Source organism: Sinohyriopsis cumingii, chromosome 9 (genome assembly GCF_028554795.1).
Source record: "Sinohyriopsis cumingii isolate HCF-2022 chromosome 9, ASM2855479v2, whole genome shotgun sequence".
Classification (NCBI taxonomy): domain Eukaryota; kingdom Metazoa; phylum Mollusca; class Bivalvia; order Unionida; family Unionidae; genus Sinohyriopsis; species Sinohyriopsis cumingii.
The window spans coordinates 1,642,222-1,659,232 of NC_142969.1; the positions used below are offsets into that span (position 1 = coordinate 1,642,222).

Below are 17,011 nucleotides of genomic sequence, written 5' to 3' on the forward strand. Positions count from 1 at the left end.
TCAGTATGACCTATTATCACCCATAACAGTTATCCACCAAAAAAGTCTATGCTACGTTACTAGAAGATGTAACGATAATCCATTCGGTTATGATAAGGACGCCTCCATCAAGACCACATTGTAAAGTCCGGGCCTTGTAAGAGTGATAATTCTAATGTGGCACTGATGATTTATTAGTTACCAAATCTGAATATTTGGCTCGTATGATAATAGCAAACGACAATGACTGCGACCAACCTGATTGGTGTTTAATAGATGTCAATGGCCCAATCCTGGCCCCTAAACGTATCTTTTTATGTAAAATACCTTCCTTCCAGGTGACAAAAAACGTCCATCATTTGAAATGCAATTGCGTGAATAAATCAGAATGGCCAAAAGCGACGTTAATCAAGATTGTGCGTCTCATATTTTCGTTGACGCCACCACAAACGACAACAAGGAGCTGCAACTACTATTTATAATCTTGTGGATGACAGCAAGTACATACGTAAAATAAAATTTATTGTCGAGCACGTTAGTCAAGTTGGTCCAACTTGGATCATTCGTATTAACTCGACCCTGTTAAGGAATCACGATGACATAACAGCGTTGTCACAAAAAGGACAAAGTACAAACCAGGCACGTTTACCGGAATATACAAACCATTATACAATAACGCTGTTATATTCGTTCACAACTTTATGAGACGGTGATTGTGACTTTGACACGGCGTTAAGTACAGCAAGTACTTCAGGACCACATATTGGTGGATCGGTTATTGTTTGTGTTGTCTGTGTTGCTAATATTGATACCAGATCGGAACGGCATTACCACTGATATACCGTAAACATTCTTTGGGTGGCGCCAATCCGAACTCATCAAAATAAACAACACCTCGTGCTACGAATGCACCCCAATGTGTACCATCAAGAGTAATGATGCCAGTTTCAACACGGTTTGGTTTTTCATGTAACTTATCACGCATGATAACACATCCGAAGTGTTTTATGTTTGATAGCCGAGCAGCTTCAAGTAAATCAAAATTGTACATTGGGAGCATTAAACCGTGTCCCTTTTTCTGAAGTCTTTAGACCGCGTCCCGTTATTTTTCCAGAGATATACCGGCAGCTGTTCCAAAGGCACTAGCTAAGTCTTCTTTTTCAACAGCTGGAGATGCAGCGGCAATCAGCGCTAGTATCGCTGCTAGAACTTGAAATATACCGCCGGTTTTTGCTGTATCGCCGATCACGTTGGCAGAAAGATCAAGTCGAACGCTGGTCTTTGATTTATTGGCGTCATTTTAGTGTTTGAGATGACGTTCAGTCAGCGATACTATTTTGGGCCTTGCAACGCCGCTGATGTCAGAGATAGTGTTGTCCCAAAAGTATTCTTTGATTGCAGCTTTTTTAATCCGACCGGTGTCAGAGTAACACTGAAGTGATGATATGACATTAAGTACACGTTTGGAAAACACTTATATGTTTTGAACAGATTCATCAGTGACTCGTATTCGTTCACCAACGCCTTCAATCAACATGGTTTTCTCTGAGAGTATAACAGCGATTGCTCTCTAACCACCAGGACCAGCCGGCATATCATGTACAGTGGCTCGCACGTGTATATCAATGACAGATTGTCTGAACAAATCTAGATGTTCCAGTAAAATGTAATAAATCGGATATAACAACGAAACATCACGCTGAACTATCTGCAAAATAGAATCAACATTCAGAGCACTCAGCATTATATCTTCGGATGCTTCCTGGTTTGATCTAAGTGAAATCGTAGACACTGCTAGTCTGCCAAACACAACTGGGTTTCTTCTTGATTTTCCAATCTTGAGTTCTATTTTCAAACGCAAGGAATATATGTCCTGGTACTGAAATTCCCTGTTGGGATGCTATGTGCTATACAAATGATTTTTCTGCGCTTGTAATCGAGTCCGTGGACATTGTCAGCCACGACAGCTTTGACTTACGACCACTATCCATGAACGATAACAACCGAGCTTCTTATGTTACTGATGGAGTTAATGTTGTCATCCAGAAAGCAAGTTTTGTTACTATTTCTTTTTCTGCAGCTGCATCATTATCTTACCAGATTGAATTGTTGTCGGTGGACTTTCGAACTAACTCATCCGTATGTTTGGCCCCACATATAACTTTTCTAACATGCCTGCAGAATCCAAAGATACCTGACAGCGGTATCAGGCAGCTGAAGCTTCCTTAATCATCAATTGGAGATCGTCGTGCTGAAAATCCCAGAGTAAATTCTGCATTAACGGCTGTGACTACCTGGGCTATGTCGGCATCAGCGTTGTTGGCAAAGTTTCTTCGTCGTCCTATGTTACACTGTATGGTCAGGATGGTTAATAATATTCTTTGAGAACATCATTGATGGACCCGCAGACCTTCAATAATCAGAGGAATATCTTGCAAGACCGAGTATCATCGTAGCAACATCTACGTCATTGTGACATACTCCGATTTGTCCACTATCAATCATATAAGCGGCACGTTTAAATAACTCCATAATACCATTATTAACGAATCCACATTTGTCACCTGCAGCGTATGGAATATTGTTAACTCTCAAAAGTCTACCCTGAACTTCAATGGATGTCTCGCTCACGTTGATTTGGTTCTCGCGCTTCATAAGAATAATATTGATTATCACCCACCGACTCATCCTTGAGTATTACTACGTCCATGTAAAAACGGGATTAGATACACCCTTGAAAGGTTTATTATATTCGTTGTTGTCTAAAACGATGTTCTATCGCTATTCAATATTACCAACGACGAGTCAGACCATTACCACCTATTATGTTTGCGGTGATATTTTTTCGGTCGCCTCTATGGCATGTCTTGTCAGAGAGGTCCCACCAGCTACTTCTTTCAACCGCTCATTTGCAGCTTGATTTATTATTTTACTGACACTTGTCATCATTTCGGTGCTGGGCAGTTTTATTGGAATGCATGCATTCTGCTGATATTTGCGTTGTACTAATCGTGCGAGTCTGTCTTTCAATGTTGAGAATCCTTTAGCAGCAACACTGCCGACAGTGCTAATACCCTTATCACAAGCAACTTATATGGTTTTGATTCCTAATTGTTTTGCAATCGGGACGGCTTTTGGGGCTTTCCTTCTAAAAAACCTTGTTTAGAATTGCCCTGTCCATATCCGTAGATCACTTTATAAACCGGCATTCGTTAATTTATCACCCTGACGTTTTCAGGTCGACGTTGGGGATTGTGTATAATCATGTTATTTTGTTATCGTCGATCTAATTCATCAATCACTGTAGTGATAATTGGTACTTTCATCTATTAGTGCCTGATAAACGCTACTGTCCATTACGCGACCAGTAAATAAAAACCGACAAATATCCGCTGCTTCATTGATGATGTCGTGGGAAATATTGCCGGCTCGTCTTCCACTAATTAAAATTTCTAGTCGATCAACATCAGCAAGGATGTTATTTGGACAACGTTTATCCTGAGTCACCAGGGGGGTTAGTTTATAATGACGTGGATCGCGAGTAGCAAGGCCACTTCCGGTTGCTCCTTCAGGTGGTTCGTAGTTCGGGTCTGGTTGAGGATTAGGAGAGCGCTGCTGAAGTGACTCTGACACAGCCTTTCTCTTTTCCTTCTTTGTTTAAGACCTAGTTTTTTTACACATGATTTTTTCTTTCTTCTCTCGCTTTTTTAAGCAATCTCTCCATTTCTTCTTTTCATTGTCTCCTTTCTTCATTTACTCTCTTAGTATACTCATCTACTACCCATCTAAAAAGTTTAAATATGTATTTTCACCTCTGACCTGATGAGCACCGGTATTAATGCGATATAAATATTTACGCCAATGAGCATGACTTAAATTTTTAACATGTTCAGGTTTAAATATTTTTCTTCTCCTTGCCACCCAAATGTGGCAATTTTAATTATTTTGTTTTCATCACTGATAGCGGCAACACCTTCTTGATTAAATTGTTCTATCATGTCACAATAAACTTTTGATGGTGGTGATGGTTGTACTTGAACTTCGGGTGGTGGCTGAACAGGTGATGAAGGGGATTGAAGACGGACATCAATATCAGCAGGTAATGTCTCAGGAGTTTTCTGTGTTGCTTCAGTTGCTCTAACAATTTGTTTGGTTGGTTCGACAAGTGATTTAAATAACTGTTATGTACCCTTTGTAAATTCCACATGAGCTTCTTCACGTTGTTGCATCTGCTGTTTGACAGAATCATGGACTGGAATATATTTCTTAACTGTGTTTAGTCGCTGTCGCGCTATTCTAGCTGTACGAGATTCCATTTCAAGTGCAGAATAACTCATTATTGCTGTTATTACAACAACGATTTAATTACAGATCACTAAATATCTTACTGCCGGAAGTGTGGAAAGAGACATAGCTAATAAATCAGCATTGCCACAGATAAAATCAACATTGTTACAAGGCCCGGATTGTTAAATGGAGCCATGATTTGGGGTCTCAATTTCGACGCACTTCACTGAGGTCAGAATGGACCAGTAACCGGTGCCAATAATTTTCCATTAAGGGCAGAATGGACAGGAACCGGTGCTCCAACCAGGCTTACATTCAAGGCTCAGATTGGCTTTTGGTAACTATTGAATCAGTATTTGTAGAAATAACATTGTTTAGACCCCGTTTTCCAAATGGTTGACGCCACTTTTTTGTGATTGGCCGACCCCCTTCTGCTGCTTAACCTTTATTCTCTGTCTGCGTTCTGGTCGCGTTAGATCTAAGTGTTATCCATAATATAAATCAGCAGGGGATAATGAGACGATAATGTCCTACCCCACATGCCAAGGGCAACAATTGAGATAAATCAACGTTATTCAATAACCAACCTTTGACATTATTATAAAAATGATTAGTCCAGTTTAGGAAAAAATGAACAGATTGAGAAATGCAATGGTTTTGCACACGAAATAAAGAAAAGCTGTTTTCAAAATCAATAAAAGTAATGTATGCTCCAACCCTCCTAAAAGCAAGCAGACATTTGAACCTCTGTGTCTGTACTTAATGAAACCTGTCGGACGCTCACGAAAAACCTTTGATGCAATGTGTTTTGTTCTGCTTACCCTGATTTTACAGCTAAATACATATAAATGGACTGATTGATCTCCAATTGGATAGGTCAGTCAAATCCTTTTTGCGTTTGGGAATCAAGTCATTATACCATAGTTCTTAACATTGTGATTGAATAGTTAAAATGCTCTACAGGCAGACCCTATCGAGACTCACAATGCCCGTGTGAAACATGCGCACGCACGTCTAACCTGTTATACGTTCGACGGGTACGATAGTCATAAAATAGAGTAAATCTCGGCCTTCGTAATACTTAAGTCTGCGGCAATTGTGTCTTATGGGAACGCCATGTTCATATAGATACAAACTAATTACTCCACTAAATGGTGTGCTAATCGATCTTTCTCATCTTCCCCCAAAAAAGTGTTACTTGGTGAATGACAGTCGAGACGTTTCTCTTCTTGGTCGAGGCAATGAATGTTTAACAAAATCAACTTGGAATCTAAGCGGGGTGGATGTGTCCATAAATTCCACTTCGTCATTGTGAAAGCAACCCCTTCATATTCATGTGTTTTTATGTGTATTCTGTGACTGAGCTTTTTTAAGAGCGAAATGTACACCAAGCTAACCTTGAGTTGCTGTTGGTTTATCTGCTTTTTCACAACTATCGATTTCTATTTGATCCGTTGCAAGATTATATTTTAGCGTACACGAGGGTATGTTAGCACCACTCTAATGCCTGCATTCATTCAACACGTGGAAGGAAATCAACATTAATGTCAGCATTATTGATAAGCTGGTGCAACACTCCGTCACACAATTCTGTAACTCATCACCGCGGTCAGAATCCTTTACTTATATGTAACGATAAATCTAATCTTAACTACAAACTCAAATAACGCTTTCGTATCCGTCTACATAGAAGCTGGTTACTTCTAAAAAATTTCATCTCCAGTGACAAACGATTTAGGTACTGCATATGTGAAAAATTCTTGACAATTGGTGTCTTTAATGTCAAGCGAATGTTATAGTACAACAGGCAGCTGATTAATTATAGATACTTTCACTGTCCCCTACTTACCATTAGATATGTATAAAATGAACAAATATAATCTAGATTTAACCGAGATATGGCAAATGTGAGTTTGAGAACATTTCTACATTCGACAATTGTAATAGTTGTTACTAATTTATAACAAAACTAAATGTCCAATCGCCTCATATATTGATTTCATGTCTTATGCACCCGAGGAGAAGCAAATGTTTTGCCAGGTTGCACCATCGTCTAATGAAAACACAAATCAGTTATTCCCGGGAAGACCACCGAACAGACGTGATCGGATATTAAGTCAACTATAATACACGCGCAATGACTATACAACGATCTCAAGTGTTAGTGAAGATAAGGCCAAAATTACTTAAAAGTCTGGCTTCTTTGATGAAATTGTAAACCTAGAGGTGACATTCACAGTTGTTTGCAACAGCACGTTGCATATGCAGCATTGATTACGCTACAAATTACTCGGAATTGATCACCAGTGATAGCTTTGTTCGTTATATTCATGAAAGATGTCTTCAACGAGTTCGTGCATCTGTAAACGAAATGTCCCCAAGTCGTCTAAAGATTACTTGTCTTAGTTAATATTGAAAAGTCTACACTGCGATGGCTTTGTTTTCAAATTAGAAGACCGATCCGTAGAGTGTCCGTTTCGTATGCAAAAGGTCGCGGGTTCGAACCCCGGCCAAATCATATCAAAGACTTATAAAAATGGTACTAACAGCTGCCCCTCGAGGCGCTCAGTGTGTGTGTGTAGGTAGATGTGTAGGTAGGTAGGTAGGTATGTGTCTCCATTTTTCCTAAAATATAGAACTTCGAAACGAATATTTAAATAACCTATAGGTATAATCTACCCCACCATCATACTTAATAACTGTCTTTCAGAAACAAATTTCTTCGGGAAAAAAGAAAAAGTTACTGATTTCAAAATTGTTTCCAACATATAAAGAATGCACACAATGCATATTTCTGGAGTGATAATTTAATAACGTTTGTCATTAACATCAGCTGATTTAGCAAAATATAATTGTTTAACTTTAAGTTGACTTTGAGTATTGAATACATTTCACCAGATTTGAAAACAAATTACGTGTAATCTCAATACATAAAACACGGTACAAAAATATGATCAACGAACGAAAAAAAAATAACCCATAAAATGAATACAAATTAAATAGTCAGAATTACACAGTTCCAGTTTTACAAAATAATATATATGGCTATTAGGTGAATAGTTCCATCCTAGAGGATGTATTTTAGAAACCTTCATACCAAATTGGTGTACATTCAAACGCAAGGAAAAAATTCATACTCCACACTGTTGTCTTATTCTTCTTACGGAATTTTAACATATGTACTCGTTCTGTTTTAACATCTTCATTATAAATATTTAACAGCTTCTCTATGCTCAATTTAGAGGCCGTTTCCAACTTTTAATTAATGTCTACCTGAATGAATCACATGTTTTTCTGTGTACTAATATCACCATGCCATAACAAATACGGTACCTGTTTTTATTCCAAGATGAATTAGACGAGGTTATGATGGGTTGGAATACACACAGAATAGGAGCAAAGCGGAACAACTCTCCCTCGGGTAGGCCAATGATACTACACTTATTGCCGGATATGGAGAATGTAGAAGATCATTTGTGTGATGTTTCAGAAGGGGAGATAGAAGTGTGCCGCATGGAATGTACTGAGGAAACGATCTATCTTTGTGAGAAATAATTATTCGAACTTTGTTGTCTCCATATGAAGGAAAACAACTGGAATTTACCGAAAGCTATCACCGAGGCAATATACATATTTGCGCCTACGCAACTGGCTTTTAACACAACTGTAACCAGTTTGATGCCAGATATAGCAATTTCTGTACATCTTAATGTGTCAAAAGAAAACCCTTCCTCAATGCATGTGTCAAACAGTCAGTAACAGATATTTATTTCGGGGAGGCGATATAAAGGTGTTTATGTTTGCTTTCGTATCCAATTAAAGTCATATCATTTATGTAAATTCTACTAATAAATAGATTCTTCTGACCGATTTTGACTGTAATATGCTCTAAAATTACTTCGCATTTTTATTAGCTCAGGTAGGCATTAAGGTTAACAGAGGTTAGGCAAAGGTATGTCGCCGTCGATAGATTGCCCGCTTTGCACCTGTGTTTTTATTTCTCACTACTCCCACAGCTAGTGGTCAAGAAACATGGTAACTATCTTTCTACTGAGGTGTAATGGGTGCTAAATGAAAATTATTTTGCTTTTTGGGGCATTCAGCTCGATGCAGTCATCTTGAAAGTTTTTAGTTGTTACTCCTACTGGATGGATGGTCATATCAATTCGAAAATGTCTCGTCTCCAGGAACACTGTAATACATTGCTAGTAAAAAAAAAAAAATAACAATCGTACTAATCTAATATACAACAGCATGGGCTTTGTAGAAACCATAAGGCCGTGAAGGCCGTGGTATCGCCTCGCCGTTTGAACAGATAGTAACATCGATGTATGGTTTCTCACTTGAACACTTCATACGACAGGTAATCGGTCCTAAATATAATTACAAAAATATGTTGGTCCAAGTTCCCGCATGATTAACATGTCCAAAATGGCTGCATCCTTAAAAACTCTTGTCATCGTTTTTCCTTAATGGACGACATTTTCAACAGAGCAAAATTTAGGAAAATATTTAATATAGATTGTTCTAAATGAAAATGGTGTTGATATGACACAAATACGATAACCCTGCAGCACCACTGAAATCTTGTAACGCTAAAAATGAAAATAATAAATAAAATGCAGCCATCTTTCCACAGTGCGCTGGGCTGCGGTAAAATAAATGTTACATGAATACAAAAGAACGATACCCTACCAATGTAACTAATACATGAAAATTAAAATAAAGAAACGTTCCTTCGGTGCATTTCTGAAAATTTGATATCGAGATTGTACATATATTTTACATTCAGATTCAGCTCGGAACTGTGACCTTGGACTGGTTAACGAATTAATATTAGCCATTGGGATACGTCTCACTTTTAGAATGCTAATTAATTGTAATCTCAGGGTACAGTATCGTGGCTTTTCTCATTTTGGACTCGTCGTCACTGATTGGTTATCTTATACGTTGACTAATGTCTTCATATGACGGTATGATTATAACGCACTTTAATTACTTCATAATGTGTAACACGAATCCCGCGCAATCGGGACGTCCCCTGCACTTTCCATCGCATGATGCAACAAACCACCTCTGATGTAAACAATGACCATTTCGAACTGCTTTTACATCCTTTGGTGTTACATTATAATAAGTTAATGAGACCACAATGACTACAGTAGTGTCGTCACTAACGGCAATGTAAACAATAACTTTAGATCTTGGAAAGCAAACGATTTCTTCAATTTGTACATTACAATAACCTACCTGTGTTGTCGTGCCATAAGTAACTAACTTGTGTTGCTGTACAATAAAGCACTAAACCAAACCAAAACTTCAATTTGTTGAATTACCTCTCGTTGGTTAGTCATTTCAATTAGCATATTCCTCACTCGTTTAGAAGTATTTGCCGGTTATCGAATGTCAGCACTTTCATTGTTCGGTTTGCTAGCCATACAATCCCTGTAGTGCACTTTTCATTTAAACCAATTTTCATTTTTAAATTCTACGCGACTATAACAAATGTAAATGAAGCTAAAAATGGAGCAAACTAAAAATTTCCAAAAGGGTTGTGAGAAACTACAACAGATGCAGTGCTATATTTCGTAGCAGGGGCCCCACGTGGCCGTGTAGTCGAAAGGGCCGACCTTTACCGATCACTGCCATCCCACCTCTGTCCTCGATTGTTGGATTCTCAGGCCCATCTTACGTAGGTATGTGAGAAAGCTTGTCAGTGACTTCCCATGGGTCGGTGGTTCTTAACGAGGTATTCCCGGGCTCTTCCTCCAACAGTTATACTGACAGCCATGTATTGTCTATCTTGCGCTGAAAAAATGTTAAAGCCAAAACAACGATATTTCGTACCGGGCACAATGGGAATCGATGTATAAAGAACACTCCCTCCATCATTGCAGTTTCCTATAGTCAATCTTACCCCAGTTGAAAACACAAGTACTGTATGTGTATTTGTGTGGGTATAAATAAAACATGTATATTTTACAAATATCACGAATCTTAATGGAGAGATCATGGCTTGAATGTTGCAAGAAACGTCCACACGCTGAAAAATTTTCTCGATAGTGTCAGTTTCTATGATGATGTCACAGTGTCCAAATGGATATTTTCTCTGGATATTGTCAGTTTCTATGATGATGTCACAGTGTCCAAATGGATATTTTCTCTGGATAGTGTCAGTTTCTATGATGATGTCACAGTGTCCAAATGGATATGTTCTCTGGATAGTTCCAGTTTCTATGATGATTTCACAGTGTGCAAATGGATATTTTCTCTGGATAGTGTCAGTTTCTATGATGATGTCACAGTGTACAAATGGATATTTTCTCAGGATAGTGTTAGTTTCTATGATGATGGCACAGTGTCCAAATGGATATTTTCTCAGGATAGTGTCAGTTTCTATGATGATGTTACAGTGTCCAAATGAATATTTTCTTTGGATAGTGTCAGTTTCTATGATGATGTCACAGTGTCCAAATGAATATTTTCTTATGCAGCTGCTCGTTTGATACAGGTTAAATAAAAAGTAAATGCATAAATTTGTGTGGTTAATCAAACGCATTTTATAAACTTTTACAGGATTGATGGTCCCAGAAATGAATAAGAGTATAAAACTTAGTAATCTATTTCAGCTGTATAGTAATCCATGGTATGCATAAATAATCATAGAATGTGCATGGGGATAAAGTATGTATCGACAAGAGAACATACGAGATTGATGTTCCGCGAAAACATAACTGTAAAAACCAAATCTTTGGAATTATGTTAATTGAAATTACAATTTTTTATCTTATATTCTAAAGTAAGTCACTAAACCCTGAAATCAAATGGGTCAATTTAATCCCATGTATGAAACAGACAAGAATTTATTAGAATTCAAGCTATTATTCATAAATGTAATATGATGGATCGACAGACAAAAAGAATGGATAATCATGGAGGAAAGGCAAAATATCAGTACAGACTTTTATCACATGTCCTTCAATATGAAATTCAGTAGCAAAGACTTCCAAGAGTCATTATTCTTTTGTTCCAGAGACAAGATTCGTACATTATTTAAACAGAACATCTGCATATTATGCAATCTATACATAATATACTTATAAATCAAATCCAATTGATATATGCTGAAACATATTAACTGATATGAAAGATGCAACAACCATTTAGGTTAATGAAACCTGTATGAAAAGTTCTGAATCATAATGAAGATGTAAAACAATGTCATCAATCACAACTTCAATCCTAAAAACAACAGAAATAAGTAACCTGAGAAGAAATGAAGAAGTGGAGTATGTGCTCTACTGGGATAGGTCGCAAAGAAACAAACAAATATAGCTCATTTACTTTCTAACACTGTAAAAATATATACATTATTTATCATCTGAATTTATGGACACAAACACAAATCACATTATTAATCAAAGTACATGCAGCTGTGACGTAATCACAGAGGTCTAAAATGTAGAAACAAGATTTATTTCAATGTCCTAAAACTTTCATGCTTTAAAAAAAACATGGAACAAAATTATAATGGTCGGTAACATAAATATATGTTTTCATATGTGTCTGAATATATTATCCAGTTACACAAACTTAAATGCAATGTTTCACATAATACAAATTGAACATCATTATCCATTATTTTTCTGACCTTGTCAGAATACAACATTCTTTTCTGTTTTCCTTTCAGAATAAGCAGGTATTCCAATAAATTGTAATATTAACATGGTTAAAATGAAACAAGAAAACTACAAAGAGACCTGAACAGTGACAAAGAATCTTAATCAATGTATTGAATATTTGAGAATTAAAAACAATAACATACTGATTGATATTAATTGATGAGGAATGAATGTAATGATGGTACCATCTATCTTTAAATATTATTATTATTAGCTCTTATGTCAGTTGATATTAAGCAGTTTCTAGAAAAGAAATGATTGTCACAATTCCCTGGACTGCTAAGCACATTATTCTAAGTGTTTTTGTTCGGTTTTTACATGGAGAGATCTTTTCCCTGTTGACAGTGTCATAGGTCAAATAATATTATATGTACTAATATTGCATGTACTAAGAAACAACACTAACACTAAACATCCTTCCTATATGCTTTGATTCACATTAAACAAAATTCATCTCCCAAACATTGCTTGAAAGGATATTTTCAAATTCTTCTCGCATATCTGAGAAGGTTTAATAAGTTGTTGGTATTCTTAGAATACTTCCACATGTATGTGCTACTGGGCATCTTTCAAAGGCATATTACCTTGTAAACTCAACAGTGATCTTCTCACTCATAAGATTGGAACCTGTGCAAAACCGCAGAAAGTTATCCACACCTTTCTTGTCCAACCCTTTTGCAAAACTTTTCAGGTAGTTAGATGTGGTTTGCTGGTTGCAGTCCATCACATCTGGAAAGTTCAAAACATTCAATATTTTCTTCACTGTTGGCTGCTTTTCTTTAAAAATGTCACAAAGCACATTTTGGTCCATTTTTAGATTGGTTCCAAACACCTTTCTCCAACTTTCAATGACAAACTTTGTCTCCTGTAAGATTTCCTTGTGTGCAATTTCTTCAACGATGGACTGGATGTTTGCAGGTGTTGGGAACTTTTTACACTCATGGGATTCCAAAACCTCCAACAGGTCATTCATATCAAGCAACTCAAAGTTATCTAATGCTGCTTGAATGATGGTTCTTTCTGAAACTGGTATGAAGCCAAGAAAGGTTGTCGTAAGGCTTACTGTAATCGTACCAAATATTGCATCTTCAAGTACAGGTTGCGCAAGTTGTACTGGAAAGTATTTCAAGGTTGACCAACCATCACATATGATTCTACCTACTGATTTCCATTCATCTTCACCCATATCATGTCGCAAAATAGGAACCTTGATATCAGCACCCTCACAACAGTTGGAATAGAAGCTTTCCCAGAACTCAGTGAAAATATATCTGGGAAGTCCAACACCTTCACCTCTTTCATCTTCTCCATTGGGTAATACCCTTTCCACTGTGCAACTGCTAAGACACGTCTTCCTTCTGATACAGCTTTATCAGTTCAGTAAAACTGTTACCTTGATGTATCCTAAGTGTCGAATCAAGTCTATCTTGCTCCTATGCAGACTGAAGCATTTTTGTTTGTAGAGTTGGAATTTATGGTGATAAAGTATTGCCAGATTCGGAAGATACTGATTCAAACAATATAGTCCATGTCATCCATACATAAAGTTCCAGCCTCTGATGTTGCAGTATTGGGTAAGGATTTGCACGAGACTGAAGGAGACTCCTCTGATGCCAAACTTTTATAATTTTCGGCACAAACTGAAAACATTATTGCATTATCAACTTGAACTGTCAACAAACCTGACTGCAGATCTGAATCACTGGATTGCATGGTTGATGATGGTGTAGAGGCATTCAGGACTGATTTCCCAACACAAATGGTTAATCCAGGCAAATTCGCCTCCAGAGGACCTTTATCACTTTTTTCTACAGCAACAACAGGATGCTTTTTTCTCATATAAACATAGAATCTAAGTATTCTCATTTGTGTTATTTTTTACAGATCTTCCACTGTTGCCGAATCTTCAACTGCTGACTGCTGGAAATCTTTTAAATGAAATTCAAATTCTGATTCACAACCATTTTTTGATAAACCTCCAGGGCAAAAAAGCCTTTTCCATATTCAAGAATGTCTTCTGTGTTCAAGTATGTTCTCACTTTCGCTTCCCTTGTCCCACCACCATTTTTATTTCTAACCTGTTGGTACGTTTCTGAGCATATATTAAAATCGCACCAGCCAAGTTCAATCTTTCTCTCAGTTTTAGAAGCATCTGTATTGCCCAAAAGCTTGGCTCTTTTTTGATCTGATGACTCATCTTCTGCATCAGAGAAATCAGGTTTGTTGTATTCTGATCCTAGCTTTTGACGTAGCTTATCCAAAATGTGGTTTTGCTATTATACTTCTGTTGTTTGCTAAATAATTCCTGGCAAAAATTTTTTGTATCATATACATCACCAAGCTTTGGAATATACAGTTGTAACTGACTGGCTAGCATTGCACACAGGGTTTGGCAGTCAATCTAAAACACAAACAAAAAATAAGGTCAATCATTTCAGTAATACAAATTTCTTGTGATATGTGCAAGTAAATGAGACTCAGAGAGATTGGTAACATTAAAAATTGACTCACTGTTGTCACCATAGTGCAGAGCTGATGAAAACCTACAGCCTGATGTAATAGACTATAATACATTTTCAAAGCTGGACAAGTAAAATGTTTCAAGGCCCTAGTCCAGGACAAGTGATTTTTAGCCTATTTTGCAACAAATTGAGAAAGCACAAATCTTTATCCTTTAATCACTTTATCAACCTTTATTTGGCCACTCATGCCCTCTGGGCATAGAGAATGCTTGAATCAAATGATTTATATTACTACTTGACTGCATATTGGGCTAAGTGGCCAAATTATCAACTAATCAAAACATCTAAAAAAAACAAATCTGACATGATGAAACAGCATATTTTTTAAATGACCTTGTTATTGTGTTTACTCAACAGCAACTTTTTTAAATGACCTTGTTATTGTGTTTACTCAACAGCAACTTTTTTAAATGACCTTGTTATTGTGTTTACTCAACAGCATCTTTTTTAAATGACCTTGTTATTGTGTTTACTCAACAGCATCTTTTTAAATGACCTTGTTATTGTGTTTACTCAACAGCAACTTTTTTAAATGACCTTGTTATTGTGTTTACTCAACAGCAACTTTTTTAAATGACCTTGTTATTGTGTTTACTCAACAGCATCTTTTTTAAATGGCCTTGTTATTGTGTTTACTCAACAGCATCTTTTTAAAATGACATTGTTATTGTGTTTACTCAACAGCATATTTTTAAATGACCTTGTTATTGTGTTTACTCAACAGAAACTCATGAGCAGATCACCATTTAATTTCAATCCACCATGAACTGAAATTAATGAATGGCGATTTATCAACACAAGTGTCCTTTTCATTCATGAACTGATTAAATGACAGTAATGAGTTGCTAATTTTTTAATTGATTATACAGAAGATTTCCTTTAGTATGCGTTTCTGCATTTGAAGGCGAATAATTACACTTAAGGGAAGACGACAGATATGCAAATTATAATCAAAATAGCATAAATCAAGTCAGTGACCAAAGTGAGCTGATACATAAATATAGCCTTATATTTGTGTGTGTGAATGATTTGGATTATTTACGTAGCTTTAACAATTTTTCAGTCATATCACTATGATGTCTACAGTGTGGTAGTTTGTAGTGATGTCTAGCACTGGGGCATCATGCTGAAGACATGCAGCATCATGTGCCACCCAGTCAAACTTTCCTGACACCAGGCTGACCAGCCCTAACACCAACCTCTTAATGCTGAGAACCAAGTGAGGGAGCTTCTAGTACCATTTTTATAAGTCGTTGGTATGACTCAGCCGGGGTTGAAAACTGCGACCTTCTGCATCCAAGGCAGACGTTGCAACAGCTTAGGCTTCCAGAATGGTTCATTATGCATACAATCAGATCATTCATGTGACTTACTCACATCCTGAAAAGAGAACTCATGGACGACACTAAATTTCTCAATCTATTATACCTTCTGCTCTTGCATTTTCTCAATCAAATCTTGCTGAAGTCACCTTTTCTTCAAAAGAATCATCAAGTTGTCTACCTTCTTCCATCAGAATCTACCATACATGAAACAAACATGTATCTTACATTCAATATTGTGAATAAGCACCAGAATTATTAAGTGACATATTGTGAAATTATTGGCACATAATAAAATACAAAACTTACCTTGTATAATCATCATACCTTCATAAGCAAAGATGCTGAATTCCTCTTCATGACAGATTCTTCTCATTCCACCTTGATCATGGGATCCTATGTGCTAAATGCACTGAATGTTTTCAGAATAATCTCTATCTCTCTCTCTCTTATAAAGTAACCATTTTAAAAACTGTACCACATCCATCTCTGGCTTCTGTTACATGTACCTTGACCTCTGACCCAGAATATAAAGTGTTAAACAATATATGGCACTGCAACACAGGTTTGAGCTTTATTCATTTAAGATCCTGGTACATCTGGGGAATTCATCAGGTAAAATGAATCTGAATCTAGTATTCAGGGAAACAACCCTATATATCTGCTCCAGAAACTTCAAAAAGTTCAAAACACAACTGCTCAGATCATACTTAGAGCACCACAATCAGAGCACACATCCCCACTGCTCTGTACCCTACACTGGCTATCCATTCGATCCCGAATCAAACACAGAATTTGTTCCCCGTGCTACGTTTCACTGTCGGACTCTAGTCCAACATACTTATCTGACCTCACCCATGTGTACACACCAGCAAGATACTTACGCTCCTCTTCTGACAATCGTATAATCAGTATTCCCACTATGAAAACAAAGTCATATGGACAGCGTTCTTTTGCATAGCAGGGCCCAGCAACATGGAATGAATTGCCCACTGAACATAGACACAAAGACACAGTGATCCCATTCAAAAGTGCTCTCAAAACTCGCTTATTTCGACTGCAAGAACAAACTTAAAGACCTAATAATGTTTCTTACCTTAAATATTCTCAGCATGTTTTTTATATTTTCTAATTTCATGGTGTTTGTTTTTGTAATCGCATCATTGTATGTTTTTTATCTTATAGGTGTTGTCTAATGTTGTAAAGCACTTAGAGTTTC

The 17,011-nt window shown here is 36.9% G+C and overlaps 1 pseudogene; it reads right to left on the reverse strand.

The window, feature by feature from the left end:
* Positions 1-7,127: 7,127 nt before the first annotated feature.
* On the reverse strand, positions 7,128-15,913 carry LOC149791167 (uncharacterized; annotated as a pseudogene).
* Between the last annotated feature and the right edge of the window lie 1,098 nt (positions 15,914-17,011).